Here is a 5,631-nt window from a genome sequence, read left to right as displayed (position 1 = left end):
AAAGGGTAAGCACAACTGGTGATCCATCACCGAAAGGGCAACCCAATGAAGAGGAGAGCAAATCACCTGGCCTAGGAGGAAGTAGGTTGAAGGGTATGTTGTCTACGGAATGAACACTTGAGGAGAAAGATAGTTTTTTGCAAATGTTGATGGGATTTCCTAACCTGTTCATTGACAACTATGAAAGAATCACAGGCATTACAGTGGTGGAACATCATATTAAGCTGAAGGAAGGGGTAAAACCAGTTGTGCAAAAGCTACGACGACTGGGGGTCATACAAGAAAAGGCACTCTTGGCCGAGGTAAGGAAACTGCTGAAGGCGGGATTCATCTCTCCTGTAGAAAACTTAGAATGGGTGTCACCCGTAGTGGTGACGCCTAAAAAGAATGGTAAGTGGAGGGTCTGTGTTGACTACAAACCACTAAATGCAGCTACAAAGAGAGACCACTTTCCTCTCCCTTTCCTGGATGAAATTCAGAATGAAGTAGCAGGTTTTGAATGCTATACCGTCTGTGATGGTTATTCTGGATACTTTCAAATACGCATAGCCTTGGAAGATCAACTAAAAACCACTTTTATCACGCCATGGGGTTGTTTTGCATACAGGGTTATGCCATTTGGTCTCACAAATGCACCTGCCACATTCCAAAGATATGTCACATATGTTTTTCAACCGTTCTTTGGAACATCCATAAGAGTGTTCATTGATGATTTTTGTATATATGGCTCCCGTATTTCACATTTAGAAAAGGTAACTGAAGGTTTGGCCAGGTTGCAGAGCTTAGGTGGGCAATTAAATGTGGATAAATGCCACATCGGGGAGAGTAAAGTCATTCTACTAGGGCATGAAATTGGTGGCGGAACTCACTTACTCCGGCATGCTACAAGAGATTTTGAGGATCGATTATAGAGGATTTTTTGTCGACTTGTTCGACGTGCAATGGTTCAAGATAATCATGGAGGGTTGCAACGCTACTGTGTGTAGAGGAGAGTCTGGATTTCTTAAGGTGGATTCAACTAAGAAATGGACTGACCTAAGAGACACTTTCGTACTACCCGAGCATTGTGAACAAGTAAGTATGTAAATAGTTAACATCCCATTTTAGAATTTATGTGCTTGGAAGCTCTCATGTAAGTTACGTGGCTCTGGTAGGTGATATTTCATCCTATAAAGTCTGCATCAAAGTGGTGGTACGTCACTAGCCCCTCGTAGTGCACGGACGTATGAAAGCTACCATGTGCCCATCACAGCGGCATCAATGGAGGATATCAGAGAAGATGCTCAGTCAGAAGCCGCTGAGGTGGTGCCAAACGAGCATCAAGATGCTACTCTCTATGGGGTGCATGCAGAGGATCTACAAAATGAAACGAAGGACATCTGTTTAAACGGAGAGCTCTATATAGATATAGGAAGTTATGCTGAGCTATGCGAGGATGAGAGAGAGACCTCTTAAAGCCATAAATATTGTATTTGAACAATTTTGTTCGGGTTTGTAAAAACTCTGGCTCTCTACGTACCTTCCATGTTGTATAACGCTCTTTTGATTTTGCGCTCATATCTTGGGCAATCCATGGCCACATGCAGCTCCACCACCTGGTTTTTCGACTACAAGATTTGATTGTGTGCACTCTCTCTCTCTCTCTCTCTCTCTCTCTCTCTCTCTCTCTCTCTCTCTCTCTCTCTCTCTCTCTCTCTCTCTCTTTCGATTGAAAATTCTGAGTTATCGACTTGCCTCTTCCATCACTCCAGTTGAATAGAAGAAGAACGCGTTCTTTTGCTGCTAGCCTTTGAACATTCCAAAGATACAAGCACCTTCAAGTTCTACGTCATAAAAGAAAGAGATGGTTGCGATTCTTGTAGGATTCTCCGTTTTGAACAATTTTGCTCCGTTTTATAATATATATTGTGTTCACGTGGCTTTTTGTCCATTTCTATTTATATACGTTGACGAGAGCAAAGCGAACCCCGAACCCCCAACGGCCTCTAAAACACCGGGGACCGAATGGTGCGCCTCGAGCCTGTCATAGTAAAGCAAACAGGGGGCACCACCTAGCTTCAGCGGCTAGGACGCAAACAACACACCACCATTACAAAGTTTTCATCCAAGAGAGATGGATGCTTGGGAGTAATGATGAAGAGGAAGGGGAATGAGATCAAGTGAGAGAGAGAGAGAGAGAGAGAGAGAGAGAGAGAGAGAGAGTGAGGGAGGGGGTATAGCGGCTTAGTACTTAGGCACCACAGAAGGATGGCGAATACGCACACCCTTCACACATACACAAGCTCACTCCAAACACAAGACTAGGTGGCGATTCCGCACACCTCACATGGGCGAAACATTGCAAGAAAACATACTCACAAAACCTCAAGCTTTATTTAGAGAATAAGGCGATGAAATGGGGAGCATAGGGTAGGGGAATGAGAAGGGAGAGAGTGGTAGAGCACGTGGCGGATAGGTGGGAGCTGATGGCGAAGATTCGCACGAGGGTTATGGCCATCATCCTTCATTTAGCTGCCCTTCATCTTTCATAGCCCAAGGGTGAGGCCATGCTCAAGATGAGCATGGTGATTGCGGTGATGGTGATGGTGATGGTGATGGTGTGGGTGTGGGTGTGGGTGTGGGTGTGTGCACTAGGCACACACAGTGCATAGTGTACTCTTCGGTGATGTTGTGTGTGTATTTAGTGTGATGGTGACCCCTCTTTATATAGGGGTGGAGGGGGAAGAAATTCTAGAATTTAGAAATGAAGAAATCATTATCTACACACGCCATGTGATTGTGGGCCCCACTTGTCTGGCTGTGTGTATATGTGCCAAAACAGCAGTCTCATGAGAGAGAGACTAAGAGAGAGAGTTGGGTGAATGGAAAAAGGAGAGGTGACATGGAGAATAAAGTAATTACAAGAGGGGAGAGAGGGGAGTGTGTTCAGAGGTGAATCTATGTGCAGATGTGTGTGAACACAAGAAAAATCAGGTAACCACCGGGTGGGGATGGGTTTGTGGGCACCTTTTTCAGTGAAATTGAGTGTGTGTGAGTGTGGGGGAGGTTATCTGGCTACAAGAAAAGAGACATGGCGCCCTTTAGAGAGAGGGGGGGATATTTGCGTCATGGGATATGATAGGAGAGAGAAAAGGGGGGTGGGGTATACTGTTCTGGAAGATAGGATAAGTGGCATGTGAGTTAGGGTGCATTATTGGTGAGTTAGAATGTATTATTGGTGAGGGGTGGGGTAGCTTGAGGGGAGAGAGAAAGGAGAAAGGACAAGGGGAAGAGAGAAGGGTTGACCTTTTGAGTGGAGGAGAGGAAAAGGGACACACGGCGGGGCAACAGTGAAGAAAAAGGAGGCAAGGTGGGAATGGGCTGCCCCGCAGGCATGAGGTGGCCTATTTTACCTTTCTCATATATTTACATAATCATACTTTATTTTTTTCTTACTTTTTCCAATGCCTTTTATCACTCCCTCCCTAAGAGGGGGTTTTCATTGGGTGGGGACGAGAGAAGAGGGGTATGGGAGCTTGGCTTGTGAAAAGCCCCCATCCCTTTGTCATCAAAGACCACTATGCCTATAGCTGCTTTGTCAGGCGCTCGCTTGTAGGCTCCATCAAAGTAGAGAGAGTATGCTCCTTCTACCATCGGTGGTACTGGAGGTAATCGGACTTCTCCTTCCTTAGATTGCTTCTCCTTCCCTTCAAAGAGTTGGTAGGTCATGAGTCCCCCCAAACTTTCCCTTGTCGTGCTTTCTACCTGTACCGTGTAGTCAAACTCTTGCAGACGAACTAGCCATTTAGTAATTCTAGCAGACACATCCATGTGTTGTACAACATAGGGAAATATTTCATCCGTGGTTAGAATCACAAATTGCTTAGGCAGCAAATATGACCTAAACTTTGTAGTTGCAAATCTAAGTAGATTGGCCTCATGAAAGATGTTGTCGTATCCTTTTGGAGTAGCACAGCCCCCAATGAGTCATCACCAACACTTGAGGTGACATAGAATTTTTCAACCCACTTAGGTGGTGAGATAGTTGGCAGAGTGGCTAAGACCTCCTTTACCTTGTTGTAGTGATGTTTGCTTTCCTCGTCCCAAGTGAAAGTTGATCTTTGAGTGAGTTGTTGCAATGGTAGAACAAGTTGTGATAGTAGATGTATGAATCTACTTAAGTACCTCACCTTCTGTAGAAAAGAGACCAGTTGATGTGCGGTCGTTGGTGAAGGTAGGGCTATGAGTGCGGACATCTTACTTGTCGGCGTTGATACCTTTTGCTGAAGGATCTGCATCAGAGGACTGTCGTTGACTAGACTGTTCAAATTTTGCCATGATTCCACAATCTTGAGTAAAATGCTTTTTGTCGATCCGTTCCACCCTAAAATGTCGACCTTTACACCATGCTGCTATGTATGACTTATACTACAACGAACAAAGATTATGAGTGGCTGTTCAAACATTTAGAAAGTCACTAGTCGTACATTGCAAGCTTACCTTGGTCGCACAACCCCGAGAGTACTCCCACTCTTCCTCGGTCACTTCTTCACCGCATTGTTGTGTGCTTTTCAATTGGTTGTGCAACCATCTTAAGCTCATGAATGTTGGTAGGCTCTCCAGACCGGTTGGATAGTGCATCGGTGGTCGTCTTTCCCGTCTCCACTCGATTCGTGCCCTTTGTCGCTCTTGCTTTGCATCCTCATATTGTGAAATCCACTTTTGCATCACTGGATTGTGAAGCATGCAAAATCGGGGTATTTTAGCCTCTAGATCTTCCGTCATTTTCTTCTCAACACCGAGATTGCACATGACAATCCCAGATTTGCGCTCATCATCTATGGTTCGCCATAGCGTGTCCCGAGCTTTATCAAATCCGTCTAGCCACTCTCCAATGTACACTAGGGACTCTGATACCAGCCAACCTTCTGCCATGCTACCCTCCGGACGTGCCTTCTGACGCACATATCCCTTGAGCGTTTTCATGAATGTTCTAAAAAGAACATCCATCTGGAATGTACTGTGCCGGCTATTTTCACCTCATCAACTATGTGAACAAGAAGATGCACTTGAATGGTTAGCATGGTAGTAGGAAAATGTTTCTCAAACATGCACACAACCTCCGCAACGTTTAGTTTGGCGAATGGTATGGAGTCTACATTGATCTCCTTTTGTGAGATCCATTGCACCAACTTTGCAAGTTTGTAGATTGTGTTACGAGCATCAAGAGACAAACATCCCTCTATGGCAACCGATAAAATAAACTGCAAAACACGTGCAGCAATGATATTAAAGTCCACACACGAATTTGTTACACAATTCCCACTATGATATATTCCACTATGAACATACCTGACACATTTTATGCCAATCGTGTGACTTCAAACCGGTAAGCTTTCCTTCTTTAGTAAAACACGTTCGGAGCGAGTGCATTACGCCAGTGGGGGTCCGCAAAGATCGAATGGTCTATTTTACCTTGCGTTCATGGGCTCCTGTGAAAATCCATGGTGCTTTAGGGAGTTTTATCGATCCATCGGAGCGCTGTTTGTGGCCAATATTTCTCCATATGATCCACATTTCTAAGGTCAACCCTGGCTCCCAAAGTATCTTTCTTGTCGGTCAGATGGTCCCATAGTAGATTACCCACATTCT

This window comes from Adiantum capillus-veneris, chromosome 5 (assembly GCF_014529385.1).
Source record: "Adiantum capillus-veneris isolate H3 chromosome 5, ASM1452938v2, whole genome shotgun sequence".
Taxonomy (NCBI): domain Eukaryota; kingdom Viridiplantae; phylum Streptophyta; class Polypodiopsida; order Polypodiales; family Pteridaceae; genus Adiantum; species Adiantum capillus-veneris.
This window is presented reverse-complemented; position numbering follows the sequence as displayed.